General features: G+C 45.6%; 1 protein-coding gene across 6 annotated transcripts in view; it reads left to right on the top strand.

The window, feature by feature from the left end:
- The first annotated feature begins 4004 nt into the window (after nucleotides 1–4004).
- The window catches only part of CNOT1 (CCR4-NOT transcription complex subunit 1), a 121535-nt gene continuing 102100 nt past the window's right edge, over nucleotides 4005–23439 (top strand). For all 6 annotated transcript variants that reach the window (XM_049786117.1, XM_049786114.1, XM_049786118.1 and 3 more), the window contains exon 1: nucleotides 4005–4124. The gene's annotated coding sequence lies outside the window, so the exon portion shown is untranslated. The remainder of the gene's footprint in view (nucleotides 4125–23439) is intronic.

Below are 23439 nucleotides of genomic sequence, written 5' to 3'. Positions count from 1 at the left end.
TTTTCCCAGGTTTCAAAGTTTCAACATCCTTTATCTTCTAGGGATTTCTTTTTTTTTCATCCCAAGCCAATTTGTACAAGTCTTGTTTTAGAACACATACATTTCCTACTCATACTATTTTGGGAAACAATGAAAGAATGTAAAATTCCTCCAGAGTCTGGGATGCGCAGTTAATTGAGGGAAGAAGAGGTGAGTCATTGGCAACTGGTTTAACTATCCTGTTCCTAAATAGGCTGTAGTCCAGGACTCATAATTGCTGAGCTAGGAGGTGGGTCAGTAAATAAAATAGTTTGTCAGGTCTGATGGTCAACTGTCATTTTTTAGGAGGCTTAGAGTCACACACACTCAAGGATTACCTATACTCAAGAATTAGTCCTGGGGTCCGGAAGAGATAGCACAGTGGTGTTTGCCTTGCAAGCAGCCGATCCAGAACCTAAGGTGGTTGGTTTGAATCCCGGTGTCCCATATGGTCCCTGCTGCCTGCCAGGAGCTATTTCTGAGCAGACAGCCAGGAGTAATCCCTGAGCACCGCCGGGTGTGACCCAAAAACAAAACAAAACAAAACAAAAAAAGAATTAGTCCTGTCTCTCTGCTCAGGGATCACTCCATGTGTTGCCCAGAGTGAATCTAGATAGGTTGCATAGGTCACATATTCAAGACAAGTATCCTACCTGCTGTAGTCTCTTTCCAGTCATTATCTCAACAACAAAAAGGATGGTAAATTTTGTTTGTATTTTTACTATAATAAAATAAATTAGGCACAAATTGTGGTATGAGATAGATAGATGATTAGGATAAGCTATTGAGATAGCATGAGGATCAGAGTGATGAAAACATTTTTTAGGTAGCTATTTACAGTAATATTCATGAAATAATTTTATACATATTGCACACTCCACAAGTGGTTGAGCAGCTTTACCTTTTCTTTCTTTTTTTTGTTTTTTGTTTTTGTTTTTGGGCCAACCCAGTGATGCTCAGGGGTTACTACTGGCTATGCACTCAGAAATTGCTCCTGGCGACATGAAGCTCAACACATAGAGTGATGAGTGCAGTTAGAGAAATAATTACACTAAAAACTACCATAACAATGTGAATGAATGAGGGAAATAGAAAGCCTGTCTCGAGTACAGGTGTGGGTGGGGTGAGGAGGAGGGAGATCTGGGAAATTGGTGGTGGGAATCTTACACTGGTTAAGGGGAGTGTTCTTTATATGACTGTTATCATACAACTACAATCATATTTGTAATCACAGTGTTTAAATAAAGATAATTAAAAAAAAAAAAGAAATCGCTCCTGGCTTGGGGACCATATGGGACACTGGGGGATCTAACCTTGGTCCTTCCTAGGTTAGCAAGTACAAGGCAAACGCCCTACAGCCTGGGTCACTGATCTGGCCCAGCTTTACCTTTTTAATTAAATTTATTTTTTGAGTTTTGGGTCACACCTGGTGGTGCTCAATGTTCAGAAATTACTCCTAGTAGCCTCAAGGGATGCTGGGGATCGAACTGGGTAATAGGCATGCAAGGCAAATGCCCTACCCACTATGCTATCTCTCAGGCCCCAACCTTACCTTTTTTTTTGTTTGTTTGTTTTGTTTTTGGTTTTTGGGTCACACCAGGGGTTACTCCTGGCTCTACGCTCAGAAATCACTCCTGGCAGGCTCGGAGGTCCATATGGGATGTTGGGATTCAAAACACCATCCTTCTGCATGCAAGGCAAACGCCCTACTTCCATGCTATCTCTCCAGCCCCCCAACTTTACCTTTTTATTTTATTTATTTATTTTTTATTTTTTTTATTTTCGGGTCACACACAGCTGCACTCAGGGGTTCCTCCTGGCTCTAAGCTCAGAAATCGCTCCTGGCAGGCTCGGGGGACCATATGGGATGCCGGGATTCGAACCACCGTCCTTCTGCATACAAGGTAAACGCCTTACCTCCATGCTATCTCCCCGGCCCAACTTTACCTTTCTAAAGGTAAACGTCTTTTGGGGTGCCGAATAGTGCAGTGGGTAGGGCGCTTGTCTTGCATGCAGCTGATCGGGGTTGATCCACAGCATTCCATCCATATGGTCTACCTTAGATAGCCAAGAGTAAGCTCTGAGCATCATTTGGTTTGGCCCCAAAGCGAAAAAACCAACCTCCCATAAAACAAACGAAAATATAAAACAAGGGTAAAAGTTTTTTAAAGGTAAAGCCAGCTACTTAGCAATTCTTCCCCAGGCTTTCTTTCTATCCTGGTTTAAGAACAGCTAATAAATGCTCACCATCTACTATGAATTTTAATCACCACAGATGATATTTGTATGCTGTATTTCCATAGAGCAAAGTGCATAGGCTTAGTCAAAAAGCGAACCTTAGAGGTCAGAATGATAGCAGGGCCGGTAGGGCATTTGCTTTGCACACTGCCGGACTTGGGTTCGAATCCTGATATTTTAAATATCTTTTTTTTTTTTTTTTTTTTTGGTTTTTGGGCCACACCCAGCGATGCTCAGGGGTTACTCCTGGTCTGCTCAGAAATAGCTCCTGGCAGGCACGGGGGACCATATGGGACACCGGGATTCGAACCAACCACCTTAGGTCCTGGATCAGCTGCTTGCAAGGCAAACGCCGCTGTGCTATCTCTCCGGGCCCGAATCCTGGTATTTTATACTCATATTTCATATTCCTGAGCCTGCCAGGAGTGCAGAGCCAGGAGTGTAAACCTTGAGAGGCGTCGGTTGTGTGCCCCTCCCCCACCCAAAAAAGAAAAAAAATGATCTTTAGCTGCAGATGGCGTTCCATTCTCAAGAAAACAAAAATGGAAGAGAAAGTTTTCTGGGCGAAAATGAAGAAGGCTCTGAGCAAGGGGCCACCTGTGAAACTACATTCTCCAGCATGCACAGCATGCACGGGTCGCAGTCAGTAGGAACACATTCCTTTGGCGACACGAGCGGAGAACTACGAATCCCACGATGCCAAGGGACACCCAGGCTCACCCCGGGCTCCAGTTACAGCCTGGTTTGCTTTTGGGTAGCTGGAGTTCCCCGCCAAAGAGACACGAGGGAAAGAAAGTGGTCTTTTTTTTTTTTTTTTCTTCCAATTTTATTTTATAGGGAAGCCCCGCCGTCTGCTAAATTTGGCATTAAAATATTTTTATATTTTTGCTTTTTTGGGCTACACCAGGTGACACTCAGGGGTTCCTCCTGGTTATTCTCAGAAATCTCTCCTAGCTTCGGGGGGAACCCTATGGTACACCGGGGGATCGAACCCAGAGGCCTGTTCTGGGTCAGTCACCTGCAAGGCAAAGGGCAAAAGCCCTACCGCTGCGCCATCAATCCGACCCCCAGGATTTGGCATTTTCTTTTGTAAAGAGGAAGAAGATTGGGGGGGGGAAGGGTTAGACAACCCCAATCCAAATAGTTCCCGCGCACGGTGGCGATGGATTAGGATTAGGGATGGGGGGGGCCTTCCTCCCTTCATTCATTGTTTCTCGGAGCCAATTCCAGGTCCTTATGGGCCTGGCAAGGCCTCTAGGGCAGGTGGGAAGTGCGGAAAAGCTTCCACGCTCAATCCAAGTTACTTGATTTTCCCCCGCTGGACCCCCCCTACTCCACTCTCCACCTAGAGAGCATGCGCGAGGCTCTTCGACTCCGGTTCCCGAGGGACTGCTGAGCGCCCATTGGACCGAGTCCGCGAAGTCCGAAGTCCCCGGATTGGCCGTTGCTAGCGGGCTCCCCGGGTTTCTTCCTTGACTTCTGCGAGTGCTCGCGCATGATTGGTTGAAGTCTGAGCAGCCCCGGCCGCTGATTGGTGAAAGGCGACCCAAAAGGGGTGTGATTGGTTAAAAAAAAAAATCCTCGGAACCTCGGCCGCTCATCGGTCGAGAGGCAACCCACAAGGGGGGGAGCTGCCGGCCTGCTATAGGCTCGCGCTGGGGGCCGGCCGTCCTCCGGCGGGCAGCGAATGATGGAACGGGAACGGGGAGGGGAAAAGGCCGCGACGTGAGCGCGCGACCTCGGGCGCCATTTTGTCGAGCAACCAGCGGAGTTAACCGAAGAGGGGGGTCGACGAGAGCCGGAGTCGCGGGGGGGGACCCAGGAGTTTTTTTTCCTGTGTCCAGCGCCGTCGGAACCGCCTAACTTAGGTGAGGGGATGTGGTGGGGGCAGATCAGGAGCCGGAGGGCCGAGGAAGAGACGGGGGCTGGAGGGGGGAAGAGGCGGGGGGGAAAAGGAGCCGCGGTGGTCCCGGGGCCACGGGGAAGCGTTTGCTCTCCGGAGTGGGAGGCCGTCGGGATAGGGGGGCGAGGGGGAGCAGAAGCAGCGAGGCGGCTTTGGGGGGTTTTGGGGGGGGAAGAGAAGCAGCTTGAGGAAGCCAGCTTCGAGGAACGACGCAGCGGGCGAGTGAGCGCCGACGCTCTTCTGGCTCTCCATTCCCGGCCTGAGGGGCCTGAGTGAGGAAGGCTCGCGAGGGCGGGCGGCTGGGCCCGGCCCCGGCCCCGGCCCCGCGCGCGCGGGCTCTGCCCTCAGCCGCGTCTCAACTGCCCCTTTTCTCCCCGCGGGGGAGGGGGGCGGGGTGGGGGGGCTCGAGGGGGGTCCACCCGGGGCCTGGGCGGAAGCGCACGCACGCACGCGCGCGCGCGCGGGCTCCGGGCTGTAAAGCGGTTCGGGCGGGCGGTTCGCGGAGCTCGCGGCCTTCGCTCCCCCCCCTCCACACCCCCCCCACGCACCCCCACCCCAAGCCCCCTCCGCCGCCGGCACGTTGTCAAAACTCGGGATGTTTCGCTCCGGGCCCGGCGGTGGGAGGGTGGGAGGGGCGGGCGGGCGGGCGGGAACGAGCACTTCCTTGTTAGTGACTTCGCTACAGGTTTTTGTTCCTCGCGCGCCCCGGGCCGCCACCCGGCTCTTGCCCCGGCCAGTGTTTTCTCTCTCTCTCTTTCTCTCTCCTCCTTCTCCAGCACTACTGGAGCATCCTTCTGCATCCCCGGGCAAGAGTTAACTTCTTGCACCTCTGGGCCGCCCCTCCTAGCCCTCCAGTGAGCTTTCTTTTTTTTCCAGGACCGCCCCCCACCACCTTTCTGCAGAATGCACCCTCTTTGGCTCCCCATCCCCGTGCCTCTGGGAACCCCCGACAACCTCATTATATACACACACCCCTCCTCGTTTGACCACAGTAAAACAAAAACAACCCACACTCTTTTTCCCCCCCCCCCCCTGGCGTTTGGAAAGAAACTTTGGGAGAAGTCACTTGGGGAGTTTGCATGCTAGACACAATGGTGGCCTGGGATGGGTCTCTTGGTTGCAAAAGTTTTTTTGGGGTTTCTTCTGCCTGAAAGCTACTTTATCTTCTGTTTTGTTTTATCTATTTATCTATTTGTTTATTTATTTATTTATTTATTGTACAGCTCTATTGCCTTGCGGGTGGGGGGGTTTGCTTTCCCAGTTTATGATTTAGTTGGAAGGGAACTGAGGATGTTTGGGTTTATGGGCCACAGCAGGTTTATTATGCAAGGGATTACTGACTGTTGGGGCTGGGGGATCAAATGGGGTGTCAGGGATTGAGTCCTGGTCGGCAGCAAGCAAGACAAGGGTATATCTATTGAGCTATCCTGCCCGTGGAATTGACCTTTTTTTTTTTTTTTTTTTTTTAAAGAAAATACAAAACATTCTGGACATACCCCTTATAGCATGTTTAGAAATAGATGAAAAAGGTGGAAGGATTGGGGCTGGAGAGATAGCATGGAGGTAAAGCGTTTGCCTTTCATGCAAGAGGTCATCGGTTCGAATCCCAGCGTCCCATATGGTCCCCTGTGCCTGCCAGGAGCAATTTCTGAGCATGGAGCCAGGAGTAACCCCTGAGCACTGCCGGGTGTGACCCAAAAACCACAAAAAAAAAAAAAAGGTGGAAGGATTAATAAGAGGTCAGATTATCAATAAAATGATTTCTGTGGACGTAATTGGGTTTTACTATATTAGTAGTTAGTGATCCAGGTTGACAGTCCCTTCCATGATTGGCACCATAGTTTTTTAAGATATTTTATAGCACTTTAATCCTGTTTGAGCTTTCTGCAAATTGTTACTTAGTCTAAGGAGAAAGAGAGCTGATCATAAAGAACATTTTAGGTTGTCTATTTTTGCTTTGAAATAAATGATAGCAGAACGGTGATACTAGTTTGGAGAGTTCTCATCAACTTGTGGAAGTATAAGTTTTGAAAAAAATGAGATAGATGACAAGACTATTTCCCATCTGTAATATAATTTGACAAGTTTTAAGGGATGGTTTTGTGGCATTCTGGGAGAACAGAATTGAAATGCTCTTGGTTTATTGAATTCTTGACTTAATTTTTTTTTCAGTCCATAAGTTTTTACTTGCAGGTTTAAAGTTCCTATATCTAACCTTGGATCTTATCAGCAAGCATTGTTACATCCTCCTAACTTATAGCTGTCTATGAGGAAAAAGACCTTTAAGAAGTGGAAATTCAGGGCAAAAAGATAGCATGGTGGTAAGGTGTTTGCCTTTTATGCAGAAGGTCATTGGTTCAAATCCCATATGGTCCTCCTTGCCTGCCAGGGGATATTTCTGAGCAGATAGTCCGGAGTAACCCATGAGCACCACTGGGTGTGCCCCCCCCTCCCCAAAAAAACCCCCCAAAAACCAAAAAAAAAAACAAAAACTGGAAATGCTTTATATTTCTTTAAAACATGTTTTAAAAAAATCACAAGTCATCTTTGCATGCTGATTTTTTTCTTTTTGTTTTACTTAAATTGGGGGAGGGCACAGTGGGTTTGCTCAGGCTCAGCATCTGTAGGGATTATTGCTGTAGGTGTTTGGGTGACCATACAGTCCTGGCCAGAGAATTCTCTTGCTTTAGCTGTCTCTCCAGTCCTTCTTGCATGTTAGTTTTTCTAACTATCTGTTATGGTTAGATTCTGATCCAGTTATGAAAAGCTATCTACCTAAATAAAATTTTTTGAAATTGAGGTTTTTAAAAATGTTAATTTGCGGGGCCGGAGAGATAGCATGGAGGTAAGGCGTTTGCCTGTCATGCAGGAGGTCATCGGTTCGAATCCCGGCGCCCCATATGGTCTCCCGTGCCTGCCAGGAGCAATTTCTGAGCCTGGAGCCAGGAATAACCCCTGAGCACTGCCGGGTGTGACCCAAAAACCACAAAAAAACAAAACAAAACAAAACAAAAAAATGTTAATTTGCTATAATAATTTGCTATAATATGAAACTTTTTTTTTTTTTGCTTTTTTTGTTTTTGGGTCACACCCAGCAGTACTCAGGGATTACTCCTGTCTCTGTGCTCAGAAATCTGGCAGGCACGGGGGACTGACCATATGGGTTGCCGAGATTTGAACCACCGTCCTTCTGTATGCAAGGCAAACGCCTTACCTCCATGCTATCTCCGGCCCCGGAATCACTTTTTGTAGGGGTTTGTTTTGGGGCAACAACTGGAGATACACAGAGGTTACTCCTGCCTCTACACTCAGGGATCACTCCTGGTAGTGCTGAGGAGCATGCTTTTAGGGGGTCAATCCAGGTTGGCTGCAAGCAGTGCAAGAACATTGCTCGCTGCACTATCTTTCCAGCTCCTGAATTTTGCTTTTGTTTTGGGGCAGCACCCAGCCATGCTTGGGTTACTGTTGGCTCTGCACCATATAGGATGCTCGGATTGAACCCTAGTTGGCTGGCTGCATGCAAGGCAAGCACCCTACCCACTGTTCTGGCCCCTGGTTTCTGGATTCTTAAGGTACGTGGTTATGATTAGTGCTACCTGGGCAGAGGTGGAATTCCTCTGGTGTTTACACATGTTCTTTTTTTCTTTTGGGCCATACCAGGTGGTGCTTTTGTCTTACTGCACACTCTACTCAGGATTCACTCCTGGTGGTGCTCAGTGATTAGACGGTTCTGAGGGTCAAACCCAGGTCAGTCCCATGCAAAGCAAGCAACTTGCTTGCAGTATTATCTGTGAAGTCCAGTCTTTGCACTTTCTAGCCATGACACACAAATTTTAAGTTGTAGTGCTCAGGGGTCACACCTCTTATACTGCAGTGTGTTTAAAAATCACTGGCGGAAAATTGTAGACAATAGAACTGCCACAATGACTCTTGGTGCATATGGGATACTTGGGATCTGAACTTTTTTTGTCTTTAATAATTTCCTTATTTAAGCATCATTGTTACAAACATGTTCGTAATCTGCCACAATGACTCTTGGTGCATATGGGATACTTGGGATCTGAACTTTTTTTGTCTTTAATAATTTCCTTATTTAAGCATCATTGTTACAAACATGATCGTAATCGTGTTTTAGCCATAAAATGCTCACTCTCTTTCACCAGTGCAACTTTTCTGCCACTGATGTCTCACATTTCCCTCCACCCCCTTTGAAAAGTTCCCTTTGAACTTTTTTTTTTTTGGCTACACCTGGTGATACTCAGGGCTTTTGGGGTAACATGAGATGCTTGGGATTGAACCTGGGTTGGCTGTATGCAAGGCAAAGCACCCTACCCACTGTGCTGTCACTCCAGCCACTGCGATTTGAACTTATTTTGGGGTGGGGGGGCACACCTTGGCGACACTCAGGAGTTACTTCTGGCTCTGCTCAGAAATTGTTCCTGGCAGGCTTGGGGACCATATGGGATGCCGGGAATTGAAACAGGTCTGTCCTGGATCACCCGAATGCAAGGCAAACACCCTGCTGTTGTGCTATCACTCAGGCTTCGGATTTGAACTTTTTTTTTTTTTGGTTTTTGGGCCACACCCGGCGGTGCTCAGGGGTTACTCCTGGCTGTCTGCTCAGAAATAGCTCCTGGCAGGCACGGGGGACCATATGGGACACCGGGATTCGAACCAACCACCTTAGTTCCTGGATCAGCAGCTTGCAAGGCAAATGCCGCGCCCCGGATTTGAACTTTTGACTGTAGCTTTGCAAAGTAGGTACTTGACCCTACATTACTTCACTGTTCCTTCAGGCTTCAAATTGAATCTCTTTATTCTACAAGGTAATAAGTATCATCAGAAAATTAGGAAAGCAGTCTCTTTTTGGCCACATCTGGCTATTCTCTCAGGGGTTGCTCCTGGCTCTGCACTGAGGAATCACTACTGGTGCTGCTTGGTTGGAAACCATAGGGGATGACAGAGCTCAAACTCTGGATGAGTAGCATACATACAAGGCACAAGCATCTTACCCACTGTACTATTTTTCTGGCCCTAGAAAGCAATAATTTTATTTCTTTTCTCTCTCTTTTTTTTTTTTATGGTTTTTGGGCCACACTCGGTGATGCTCAGGTGTTACTCCTGGCTATGCGCTCAGAAGTTGCTCCTGGCTTGGGGGATTGAACCGTGGTTGCGCTGGCAAGGCAGACACCTTACCTCTAGCGCCACCGTGTCGGCCCCTCATTTTATTTATTTATTTACTTTGGTTTTGGGGCCACACTCGGCGGCTGGTGGCGGTGGCGGCGCTCAGGGTTACTTCTGGCTCTGTGCTCAGAAATCCGCTCCTGGCAGCCTCTGGGGACCATATGGGATGCTGGAAATCAGACCCGGGTCTGTCCCAGGTCGGCCACAGGCAAGGCAAATGCCTTACTGCTGTGCTGTCTCTTTGGCCCTGAAAGCAATCATTTTAATTGGATGTTTATATAAGAGATGAAGTATTTTATAGTATCACTTCTTTGTAATTTTTTTGGGGGGGGGATACACCTGATGGTGCTCAGGGATTATTTCTGGTTCTGGACTTAGCAGCCATTCCTGGTAGGCTTGAATGACTGTAGGGGCGCTGGGGATCAAACCCATGTAGGCCACATATAAGGCAAGTGCCATATACTGTACTTTCTCAAACCCTTTTCTGTACTTTTTTCTGTTTTTTGGATCACACCCAGTGGTGGTCAGGGGTTATTCCTAGCTTTGCACTTAAGGAATTAATACTGGTGGGCTCAGGACCATATGAAATGCTTGGAATTGAACTTGGATAGACTGAGTGCAAGGCAAGTGCCATAACCTCTACTATTTCTCTGACCCTGCTGTTTAAAAAAGTGTTTGTTTGTTTTGATTTTTGGGTCACACCCGGCAGTGCTCAGGGGTTCCTCCTGGCTCTATGCTCAGAAATCGTTCCTGGCAGGCTCGGAGGTCCATATGGGATGTTGGGATTCGAACCACCATCCTTCTGCATACAAGGCACACACCCTACCTGCATGCTATCTATCTCTCCAGTCCCTAAAAAGTTTTTTGAGTTAACGAAAAAGTTGCCTTTAAAAAATTTTTTTTGGTTATACCCAGCTCAGAATTTACTCCTGCAGATCACCTTTGGCTTGGGGAGCACATAGGTCTTCAGAGATTGAATCCAGGTCATCTCTGCACAAGGCAAGCACCTAATCCATTGTACGATTTTTCTGGCTTTAGTTTTCTATTTTGAAATGCTGTATTTTATGAACTTGGTGTATTTTTTTTTTTTTGGTTTTTGGGTCACACCCAGTAGTGCTTAAGGGCTATTCCTGGCTCTATGCTCAGAAATTGTTCCTGGCAGGCTTGGGGGACCATATGGGATGCTGGATTTGAACCACTATCCTTCTGCATGCAAGGCAAACGCCCTATCTCCAGGCTCTCTCTCTGGCCCCTAATTTGGTGTATCTTCTAAAGAACAAAAATCAGCTTCTTATTGCTTTTTGGGTCACACCCTATGACGCTCTGGTTACTCCTGGCTATGTGTTCAGAAATCACTTCTGGCTTGGGGGACCACATGGGAAGCCGGGGATAGAACCAAGGTCCGTCCTACATCGGCTGCATGCAAGGCAAACCACCCTACCACTATGCTATGGTTCTGGCTCCCCAAAATTAGCCTTTTAAGTCAAAAATTTTTTTGATGGGGCTGGAGAGAGTAGGGCGTTTTTGCCTTGCATGCAGCCGATCCAGGACAGATGGCGGTTCGAATCCTGACATACCATATGGGACCCTACCACGGTCAATTTCTGAGCATAGCCAGAAGCACTGCTGGCTGTGATTCCCCCAAAATAAGCTGAAATACGTCTAAAAGGTTGTCGGAGAGACAGCTTCCTGCTTCCTGATGTTTCAAAATAACATCACACATGGGGGTAATAATAAAGTGGGTAAGGGTCCTTGCTTTATATGTGGCCAGCCTCAATCTCTGTGAGGCAATTCCGTATTTTGTTGAGCCCTCCAGACTTATATGATCAGGACTGATCCCTGAGTGCAGAACCAGGAGTAAGACTAGAACACCACTGGCTATGGCCCCAAAACAAAACAAAACAAAACAAAAAGCAATTTTTGTTTTTGTTTTGGGCCACACCTGTTTGATGCTCAGGTGTTACTCCTGGCTATGAGCTCAGAAATTACTCCTGGGTTGGGGGGACCATATGAGGTGCCGGGGGATCGAACTGCGGTCCGTCCTAGGCTAGCGCTTGCAAGGCAGATGGCTGACCTCTAGTGCCACTGCTCTGGCCCCTTATTTTTATGTTTTATGTTTTATACTTAGAAAAATCTTGCAGTTTCTTTTCTATATGTGTGTGTTGCTGGGAATTGATCCTAAGGACTTTCAAATCAAGTGCTCTATCACAGAACTACATTACCTAATTTTTCTTATTTTTAAGAAACATTTCAAGCTAAATGGACTTAAAACCTTTTACATAATACAGATGTAGTATAATGTATTTTATTTATTTATTTATTTATTTATTTATTTATTTATTTATTTATTTAGTCACACCTGGCAGTGCTCAGGGGTTATTCCTGGCTCTACGCTCAGAAATTGCTCCTGGCAGGCTCAGGGGACCATATGGGATGCCCGGATTCAAACCACCCTCCTTCTGCATGCAAGGCAAATGCCCTACCTCCATGCCATCTCTCTGGTCCCATATTTTTATATTTTAACACTATAATGTATTTTTAACTCATATTTATAAGAATATACAGTAAAGCAATAAAACAAAATATTTTTTGTTTTGCTTTTGAACATTAATTTGTGGTGGTGGTACTTGGAAACTACTTCTAACTCAGTGCTTAGGTTATTATGTATTGCTAGGAATTGAACCTGGCCACCCCCAGGCAGGGCATGGCTTAGTTCTTGATCTATCTATCTGGCCCGAAGCAATAAAATAATTGTTGAGAAGAATTGTTTGAGAAATTAATTAGACATGTCTACTTAATCTGAATCCTCTGTATTATATGGGAGTGTACATTTATGAAATGCATTTCTGGGGTCCAGAGATAAAAGTACCAGGTTAAGGCCCTCCCTATTTAGGCTTGTATGTAGCCTAACCCTGTTTAGATCCCTCACAGTGCATATGGTCTCACAGCACCTAGAGCTGGGGTCTCAAACTTGAGGCCCTCGGGCCATTTGCGGCCCTCCGTAAACATTTTGTGGCCTGTGGCTGGCCTTCAAATATCGTAGTATTTGCAATAATAAAAATTACATTAGTAAGAAAAAAATTGCATTAAACATTTGCATACCCCAAGCAGTTCTGTTCGGGGTATGCAAATGTTTAATGTGATTTTTTTCCTTACTAATGCGATTTTTGTATTGCGAATATTTGGTAAGTGAAATCCCTTATACGGCCCTACCTCACCCCGACTTTGCCTCCTGCGGCCCCCAGGTAAATTGAGTTTGAGACCCCTGACCTAGAGTGATCCCTGAACACCACTGTTAGTGAATACTTCTCCAAAAATGCAGTTTTGGAGATTAGAGAGAATTCAACAGTCTGGAGCACATACTTTGTTTGTTCATTTGTTTGTTTGTTTTGGGGCCACACCCGCAGCAGGGCACTCAGGATTTACTTCTGGCTCTGTGCTCAGAAATCGTTCTTGGCAAGCTGTGGGGGCTATATGGGATGCCAGGAATCAAACCCAGGTATGTCCCGGGTCGCCTGTGTTCAAGGCAAATGCCCTACTGCTGTACTATCTCTCCGGCCCCAGGAACACATCCTGTGAATGTAGAAATCTAGTTTGGTGGGCCTGGAGAGATAGCACAGCGGCGTTTGCCTTGCAAGCAGCCGATCCAGGACCTAAGGTGGTTGGTTCGAATCCCAGTGTCCCATATGGTCCCCCGTGTCTGCCAGGAGCTATTTCTGAGCAGACAGCCAGGAGTAACCCCTGAACACCGCTGGGTGTGCCCAAAAACCAAAAAAAAAAAAAAAAAAAAAAAAAAAAAAAAAAAAAAAAAAAGAAATCTAGTTTGGTCCCTGGCACCACCTAGTATCCTGAGCACTGTGGTTTTCCATAACTGTGCTCAGGGTTTACTTCTAGTTCGGTGCTGGGATCACTCCTGGTGGTGCTGGGAGATCACATGAGGTGTTGGGAGACCAGATGTGGTGCCTGGGATCAAACTAGGTGGCTTTGTGCAAGGCAAGCATCTTATCTGTTAAACTCTCTCCAGTTCTTATTTCTTTTTTTTTTTTTTTTTGGTTTTTGGGCCACACCCTGTGACGCTCAGGGGTTACTCCTGGCTATGCGCTCAGAAGTTGCTCCTGGCTTCTTGGGGGACCATATGGGACGCCGGGGGATCGAACCGCGGTCCGTCCTAGGCTAGCGCAGGCAAGGCAGGCACCTTACCTCCAGCGCCACCGCCAGGCCCCCAGTTCTTATTTCTTTCAGTGTTAAGCTCAGCATAAACTTCCATTGTAAAATTAGTGTTGAGGGGAATTTTATTATAGTTGTCAAAAGGAAAATTCTAATTTGGCCCCCAAATATTTTTCCTTCCATTGTTAGAAAGTTTGTCACCTTGGATTTGTAGGTTTGAAATGCAGGTAGGTTTGAAATGCAGAGCTGTTTTATTTTTGGGGTTTCTGTTTTGGGCCATGCTTGGTGATGCTGAGGGGTTACTCCTGGCTCTGTACTCAGGAATCACTCCTGATGGTGCTGTTGGGATCATATGGGATGCCTTGGATTGAACCTGGGTCAGATGCGTATAAGACAAGTGGTCCTATCCTTTGTACAATTGCTCCAGCCACACAGTGCTACTTTATTTCCTTATTTATTTGGTGTTGGGTCACAACCTGAGGTATCCTCCACTCCTGTTTTCTTTTTTTCCTTGGGGGCGGGGCACATTTGGCTGGCTACTCTTGGCTCTGTTCAGAGATCACTCCTGGCAGGCTCTGGGGACCATATGGGATGCTGAGAATTGAACCAGAACTATTGCTGCTGTTATCACACCTGTTTTTCTGCTCATGGATAACTCCTGCCAGCGCTTAGAGGACCATTGGGCTACCAGGGATTGAATCTAAGTTGATGGTATGCAAGGTACAAGTTCTTGATGAACCCAGGTCTGCTGCTTGCAAGGCAAGTCCATTAACTCCTGTACTTTCTCCAGAGCCAGTTTTAAAATTTCTTTTTTTTTTTTGGCCACAACTGGTGACGCTCAGGGGTTACTTCTGGCTACATGCTCAGAAATCATTGCTCCTGGCTTGGGGGACCATTTGGGATGCCAGGGGATCAAACCGAGGTCTGTCCTAAGTTAGCCATGTACAAGGCAAATGCCTTGCCACTTGTGCCACCACTCTGGCCCCGTTTTAAAATTTCTAATGTTGGGCTGGAGAGAGAGTACAGATTTAAGAGGTTTAAGGTACTTATTTTGTTCCTGTCTTGTTTTCCTCCTGTGAGCACTTCTAGGAGTGATAATGGAGTACTGTAAATTCTATCCCTGAAAAAAGACATAATTTTAGTATAGATTTATCCTAAGTTATCCTTTTATTTCAGATCCTTTGTCCTTTTTTGTTCTTTTTGGGGGGGCACATCTGGTAGTACTTGGATTAATCCTGGTGGGGCTAGGGGAGACCATCTGGGGTGTCTTGGATCAAAACTGGCTGTGAGCAAGGCAAGTGCCTTATCACTGTACTATTACCTCGTACTATTATTTTGTTTGTTTTTGGGCCACACCTGGCAGCACTCAGGTTTTTCCTGGCTCTGCACTCAGAAATCACTCCTGCATCTTATGGGATGCAGAGGATTGAATTCGGGTCAGCCGCTTGAAAGGCAAATGCCCTACCTGCTCTGCTATCACTCCTGCCCCGGCCAATGTAATGATTTTTAAATGTAACAACATTACTTGTAATCAGGATTTATGTAGTGGTTCCCCAATACATGTTGCCTATCATCTGGAATGTCATTTTTTTCCTACAAAAACATCCAGCCATAGGGCATTTGCCTTGCATGCTTCCAACCTGGGACTGACCTGGGTTCGATCCCTAGCATCCCATATTGTCCCACTGCCAGGAGTGACTTCTGAGTGCAGAGCCAGGAGTAACCCCTGAGCAACACTGGGTGTGGCCCGAAAATCAAAAAGAAATCCACTAATCTTGCTTAGACTTTGATATATAAGTACTGCCTACAAATATTTTTCTAAATAAAACTGGTTCCTGTAAGGAAATAGTTCTTTTGACAAGTTGCACTTATTTGAACTGTGTGCTGCTGCCTTGTATGTTTTCTGTCTCATTTATTTTTATGATTTTTGGCCCATCTAGCTGTCTCATCAACTATTCCCAGCTCTGTTTGGGGTTCTGTTTGGTTCCAGGGATTCAACTTAGATCCCTTTAATATGTGCATGTGCAAATAGCTCATTTTATAGTGACTAAGGATTCTGCTGTTATCACAAGTAATTAAAATCTCCCAAATTGTATTGCTGCTTCATTCATTACATTTTTGGAAAAACAGTAGGTATTCTTTTTCTTTTCTTTTTTTTTTTTTTTTTGGTTCATACCTGGTAGCGCTCATGGGTTACTACTGGCTCTGCACTCAGCAATCTCTTCTGACAGGCTTGGGGGATCATACAGGATGCTGGGGATTCAACCCAGATCAGCTGTGTATAAGGCAAATGCCCTGCCCACTGTTTTATCACTCCTCTGGCCCCAACAGTAGATTTTCATTTTTCTTTTCTTTCTTTTTTTTTTTTTTTTTTTGGTTTTTGGGTCACACCCGGCAATGCTCAGGTTACTCCTGACTATGCTCAGAAATTGCTGGCAGGGGCTGGAGAGATAGCATGGAAGTAAGGCGTTTGCCTTTTATGCAGAAGGTCAACGGTTCAAATCCTGGCATTCCATATGGTCCCCTGAGCCTGCCAGGAGCGATTTCTGAGCCTGAAGCCAGGAGTAACCCCTGAGCACTGCCGGGTGTGACCCCCCCCAAAAAAAAAAAAACCAAAAAAAAAATACAGAAATTGCTAGCAGGCTTGGGGGACCATATGGGATGCTGGGATTGAACCATCATCCTTCTGCATGCTTATCTCTGTGCTATTTCTCCGGCCCCTTTTGTTTGCTTTTTTAAATTTTGTTTTTGTTTTGATTTTTGTGACACACTTGGTGGTACTCAGGGGTTATTCCTGACTGTGCTCAGAAATTACTCCTGTCAGGCTCAGGACCATTTGGGATGTCAGGGATATGACTGGGTTAGCCACTTGCAAGGCAAACACTCTACCCGCTGTGCTATTACTCCAGTTCCTAGGTTTTCATTCTTAAAAGGCACATTGTTTTCTTGGAGTTATGTACTTAAATTCTGTTAACATCTTTCATTACTATTTTTGCTGGCATTTTTCAGATAATTAAGCTTTTTTTTTTTTTTTTTTTTTTTTTTTTGGGCCATACCCTGTCGTGCTCAGGGGTTACTCTTGGCTATCTGCTCAGAAATAGCTCCTGGCAGGCACGGGGGACCATATGGGACGCCAGGATTTGAACCAACCACCTTAGGTCCTGGATTGGCTGCTTGCAAGGCAAACACTGCTGTGCTATCTCTGGCCCCAGATAATTAAGTTTAATTTATTTTTGTTTTTGTGCTTCATCTGACTGCTCAGGGTTCATCCCAGGAGATGCTGAGGGAACTATATATGGTGGCAAAGATCAAACTGGGTCAGCTCTATGCAAGACCAAGTTCCTTACCTCTGTCCTCTGGTTGAGGAGACTCGACTTGATATTTAAATGTTTGATCTAGGGGCCAGAGCGATAGGATGTTTGCATGCGGCTGACCCAGGACGGTCCTGGGTTATATCATCAGTGTCCCATATGGTCCCCCGAGCCAGGAGCGATTTCTGAACATATAGCCAGGAGTAACCCCTGGGTGTCACTGAGTGTGGCCCCAAAACAAATAAAACTTTTAATCTAAAAATACAGAATAATGAAGATTGAATTCTTGAAAAGTAAGGTGATTATTTCATACTTTAGCTCCTATAGTTTTTAAAATAGAGTGGTTCCGAAAAGAATATTATCATTTTTAGTAGTCTTAAATATATGTATATATGCATATATATATACACTTAATATTGCTTAACTTAAATTGTTTTCAAATTTTTCTGGAAAGATGTATATTAGTTGATGCTATTGAGTAAATTCCAGTTGAAGAACTTAGCTTGTTGGGAAGGAGAAAAGTGTACAGTGGGTAGGATGCTTGCTTTGCACACTACTGACCTGCATTTGATACTTGGCATCTTATCTGGTCCTTCGAACACTGCCATGAGTGATTCCTGAGTACAGCCAGGAGTAAACCTTGAGCACCACTCTATGTGGCCCAGAAATAACAACAGCAGCAAAAAGAATTTGGTCTGTTTGGGTTTTTTTGTTTGTTTTTGGGTCACACCTGGTGGTACTCAGGGGTTACTTTTTGTTCTGACAGGTCAGGTCAGGGCTGGGATTTGAACCTGGATCCGTTCTTTGTTGGCTGCATGCAAGGCAGATGCCTTACCGCTGTGCTATCGCTCTGGCCCAGTCTGTTTGATTTTGGAATAGACATAGTTTTCTGGTCTGTTTCTTCACTCTCCCTCTCAGGTTTAGAATTTTTTTATTGACTAGCTTGTTTTTGGGCCAATGCTTATGGATCACTCTTGGTGGCCTCAGGGGACCATGTGGGATGCCAGGAACCAAACGTAGGTCAGCTGTTTGCAAGATTAAATTAAAAATAAAATCTTTTATCTTTGTTTCTGCGGGTTACCCCTAGCTCAGGGATTCTTGCATCATAGGCCATGGTATATGGGGTGCCGAGGATTGAACTTGGGTCAGTTGCATGTAATACATGTGCCATACCGTCACTGTACTGTCACTCCAGCATTCCTATAGTTTTTTTTTTTTTTTTTGGTTTTTGTTTTTTGGGTCACACCCGGCAGTGCTCGGGTTACTCCTGGCTCCATGCTCAGAAATCGCTCCTGGCAGGCTCTGGGGACCATATGGGATGCCAGGATTCAAACCAATGACCTTCTGCATGAAATGCAAACGCCTTACCTCCATGCTATTTCTCTGGCTAGTTTATTCTTTTTTGGTGAATGTGGGCATAGCCAAATTCAGCAGTGCTCATGGCCTTCTTCCAGCTCTGCAAAGATAGGGCAGTGCCAGGGATTGAACTCAAGTTTCTTGCTAGTAAAACCTGTGCTGTATCCTTGTGAGTCATTTCCTTTGACCTGAATATAATAGTTACCCATGCTCTGGAAATGTGTCAGGATTCACAAAGCTGATTGGCTGGAAGTAGGAAAGAGTTAGAGAGGGCTCACAGGATTGACTATAGAATAGAACTCATCTTAGTCCTGAATTCTGCACTCAGGGATCACTCCATCAAGGCTTGGGGGACTCTATGGGATATTGGAGATTGAACCTGGGTCAATGGCATACATGGCAAGTTCCCTACCCCACTGTACGATCTCTAGATTACAGGACTCATCTTCAGCCACTGCACTACATTGTATTCTACCACAGAGCTAAGAGTAGTATTCTGTTTCTTATTTTTTTTTTTTTTGGGGTTTTTGGGCCACACCCGGTAACACTCAGGGGTTACTCCTGGCTATGTGCTCAGAAGTTGCTCCTGGCTTGGGGGACCATATGGGACACCAGGGGATTGAACCGCGCGGTCCGTCCAAGGCTAGCGCAGGCAAGGCAGGCACCTTTCATTCTGTTTCTTATCTGCTAAGGCTCCTCAACATCCTAGCTGGATGTGCCTCCCCAATATAAGAAAGAAGGGGGAGGGGCCGGAGAGATAGCATGGAGGTAAGGCATTTGCCTTTCATACAGAAGGTCATTGATTCGAATCCCAGCGTCCCAAAATGTCCCCCGAGCCTGCCAGGAGCGATTTCTGAGCGTGGAGCCAGGAGTAACCCCTGAGCACTGCCGGGTGTGACCCAAAAACAAAAACAAAAACAAAAAAAAAGAAAGAAAGAAAGAAGGGGAGCTATAGCAGGTAGGGTGCTTTTCATGCACATGGCTGACCTGGGTTTGGTCATCATCCAATATGGTACTACAACTGTGTCTGCCAAGAATCCCTGAGCTATGGGTAGCCCCTCCCCCCAACAACATAACAAGTAAAGACAGAGGTATTTTTGTTTGTTTTTGGGTCACACCCAGCAGCGCTCAGGGGTTATTCCTGGCTCTGTGCTCAGAAATCGCTCCTGGCAGGCACAGGGGACCATATGGGATACCAGGATTCGAAGATTCAAACCACTGTCCATTCTTGGCCACATGCAAGGCAAACGCCCTACTGCTGTGCTATCTCTCCTGCCCCAAAGTTTTTTTCTGAATTTAGTTTTGTAAATGACTTTTTTTTTCAAAGCCCTTCTTAAAGGTTTATCTTCTGTGTAGATTATATAAGGGTGTAAAAATTAGGTGAAGGTTATTTATAGAAGCTACCTATCATAATGGACATTTCTCAGATATTTGTCCTTGGAGTTTTCCCCTTTATTTTTACTCTCAGACTTCACTCCTAGCAGAGTCTGGGATCATGTGGGGTGCCAGGAATTGAAGTTGGCTCAGCACCATACCACCTCTGGCAAGTTTTCCTTTTTTGTTATGTTTTGGGACTTCATCTGGCAGTGTTCAAGGCTTTCTGCTGCCTCTGCTTAGGGATCACTCCTGGTGGTGCTCTGGGGATTGTATGTGATTCAGGGCTTTGAACATGGTTCAGGGCTTTGAACAAGGCAAGCACCTTACCCATTGTACTATCTCTGACTTTCTTGGAGTTTTTTTTTCTTTTTTGTTTTTTGGGCTACACCCAATGACGCTCAGGGGTTACTTCTGGCTATTGGCTCAGAAATTGGTCCTGGCTTGGGGGGGCCATATGGGACGCTAGGGGAACTGAACCTTGGTTTGTCCTAGGTCAGCTGCATACAAGGCAAACGCCCTACTGCTGTGCCACCACTTTGGTCCCTAATTTTGCATTTCTTGGTCATAAGTGATGTTGGTAACCTTTTCAAATACTTGCTTGGCTATTGAATGTCATTTTTTGAAAACTTTATAATCCATGTAGGCTGCATGCAAGGCAAAGGCCTTGCTCTACTATATCAGGGATTGACTTTTGGCTTCAATTTTATTTTATTTTGTTTTAAACTTTATATTTATGGTTTGGTTTCTGTGCCACAGCCAGCGGTATACAGGGGTTACTCCTGGCTCTGACTCAGAAATTGCCCAGCAGACTGGGAGACCATATGGGATGCCGGGAATCGAACTGGTCCCTCCCTGGTTACCTGCATGTAAGGCAAATGCCCTACCGGTGTGCTGTTTCTCTGGCCCTATTTTTATTTATTATTATTATTATTATTATTATTATTATTATTATTATTATTATTATTATTATTTGGTTTTTGGGTCACACCCTGCAGTGCTCAGAAATCGCTCCTGGCAGGCTCGGGGGAACATATGGGATGCCGGAATTCAAACCACTGACCTTCTGCATGCAAGGCAAAACATCTTACCTCCATGCTATCTCTCTGGCCCCTATTTTTTATTCTTTTTAATCGTTTTTATTTAAAGAAAATGCATCACATAGTTGACATAATTGATCATAATACTTTTTTTTTGTTTTGTTTTTGTTTTTTGGGCCACACCCGGCAGTGCTCAGGGGTTACTCCTGCCTGTCTGCTCAGAAATAGCTCCTGGCAGGCACGGGGGACCATATGGGACACCGGGATTCAAACCAACCACCTTTGGTCCTGGATCGGCTGCTTGCAAGGCAAATGCCGCTGTGCTATCTCTCCGGGCCCAATACATTTGTTTCAAGATTACAGAAAGCAAAGTTATTAAAAAAAATAGAAAATAGAAGGGGCCGGAGTAGTGTTGCAACAGTAGGGCCTTGCATGTGACTGACCTAGGACAGACCGTGGTTCAGTCCCCAGTGTCCATATGGTCCCCCAAGCCAGGAGCAATTTTTGAACGTATAGCCAGGAGTAACCAGGTATGGCCCCAAACCAAAAAAAAAAAAAAAAAAGGGAAAACAAAAAATAAGATGGAAGAAAAATGAGTCAGTAACAAGTATATTTGTGAAATTTATTGTATGTCCAATAAAGTCATTAATGCAGTAGAAGGTTTAGTAAGCTCTTATTTTTTTTTTTAAAGATAAGAGGTTAGAAAATATAGTAAAAACTGTGTGTGTGTGTGTGGAACGGCATTTGTTGTTGCACAGGCACGGCAAAATATGGGAGAAATAGAAAGGAAAAACCTGGAGCCAGAGAGATAGCACGGGGTAAGGCGTTTGCCTTGCGTGCAGAAGGAATGTGGCTAATCCTGGCATCCCAGTCCCCCGAGCCTGCCAGCAGCAATTTCTTTTTTTTTTTTTTTTTTTTTTTGTGGTTTTTGGGTCACACCCGGCAGTGCTCAGGGGTTATTCCTGGCTCCAGGCTCAGAAATTGCTCCTGGCAGGCACGGGAGGACCATATATGGGACGCCGGGATTCGAACCGATGACCTCCTGCATGAGAGGCAAACGCCTTACCTCCATGCTATCTCTCCGGCCCCGCCAGCAGCAATTTCTGAGTATAGAGCCAGGGGTAGCCCCTGAATGCTGCCGAGTGTGACTCAAAAACCAAAAACCAAAAAAAAAAAAAAAAAAAAGGAAAAACCTTTGGCCTAAAAACGGTGAGACTTTACCCATGAAATATTCTGGCATAAGACCAACTGGGCTCCAGGCATGCTAGGTTGTCCACTCCGAGTTATTCTCTGTTGTCCTAGTAAAAGCTTTTCACATAATCGTGGTTGTTGCTGTCAGGTTTCTGTAGTTAGAGATCTTGGTTTCTGTACAGATCCTATGTCGAAGTCAGGGTGATGCAGAGCATCTTCTGGTTTCATTTAGCTATTAGATGGCAATGCAGAGAACCCTGCCCTGAAAGCAGGTTGTAGCTGTTACCAAGTCGTCAGGGTGTCATAAGAACCCTCTCTAGTTTTTATGCCAGGACATATGCCAGTCAATGCCAGGACAGCTGTAGGGACTTTCCTGGTAGAGGTTTGATTCCTGGTGATTGTTTCCACAGATGACATCCAAGGTTCATGGTCAATATCTGATCTTCTGAAGCCTAAGCCAAGTCACTATGACAAGTGTTTAAGGTGTAAGGTCTCAGTGCAGTATAAAATTTGTGTTCCTGGGCCGGAGAGATAGCATGGAGGTAGCACGTATGCCTTGCATACAGAAGGATGGTGGTTTGAATTCTGGCATCCGATATGGTTCCCTGAGCCTGCCAGGAGCGATTTCCGAGCATAGAGCCAGGAGTAACCTCTGAGCACTGCCGGGTGTGACCAAAAAACCAAAAAAAATTTTTTTTGTGTTCCTATCTCTGTTGGGTAGTAACTTGTTTGAACATGTTTGATTATCCCATTTTAATGTGTCTATGCAAAAAGGAACAATACCACAAGGTATTGGCTTCGATTTTAGGGAACCATATGTAGTCCTCGGGACCAAACCCAGGTTGGGTGCATAAGGGCTGAGCACATTTTCTCTTATACTATAATGTCCCAACACTGTTTAATTCCTTTAAAAATAAACTTTGGTGGGGCTAAAGCGATAGTACAGCTGGTAGGGTAGCTGACTTAGGTTTGATCCCTGGATTCCCTTATGGTTCCTTGACAAAGCCAGGAGTGATTTCTGAGTACTGCTGGATGTGGTCCAAAAACAAAAAATAAACTTTGGTGGGGCTGGAGTACAACAGGGCATTTGTCTTGTGTGCAGCTGACAGCTCCCTAGTGCCTGAGGTCTTACTCAGTTCTCTTGCTTTATAGCTGAGCCATATCCCTGGCTCTTTTCCACCACTGTTTTCCATTTCCCTTTCCCCTCTTCCTATCTCCTCCTCCTCTCTCTCCCTTCTCAACCCCCTTTCTTATTGTTTAGGCAACATTACAGTAATGTTAACTTGTTGGGGGGGGCAGGGATTTTGGGTCTTAATCTTGTGGTGCTCAGGTAATGCTTAACTCCTGCCAGTGCTACTGTTTTTTATTTCTTTATTTTTTGAGGAGAGGAGATAGACCTATCTGCTTAGTGTTTTTTCCTGGAGGGTCAGGGAAGGAATGCCAGTGATTTAACCCAGCTCAGCTGTGTGTCAGGCAAGTATCCTACCTTCTGTACTATTGTTCTTGGGACCCATAGGTCTATTCTGATGCTGGGGGGATTGAACCAGAGTCGGCCACATGCAAGGTTGGCAAGGTCCATAAGCCTTGTACTATCCCTTTAAATTGCCTGAGTGTCCCATGTGTGGGGATAGCATCAGTTTTGGATAAACATTTTATA

This window comes from Suncus etruscus, chromosome 14 (assembly GCF_024139225.1).
Source record: "Suncus etruscus isolate mSunEtr1 chromosome 14, mSunEtr1.pri.cur, whole genome shotgun sequence".
Lineage (NCBI taxonomy): Eukaryota > Metazoa > Chordata > Mammalia > Eulipotyphla > Soricidae > Suncus > Suncus etruscus.
This window is presented reverse-complemented; position numbering and strand designations above follow the sequence as displayed.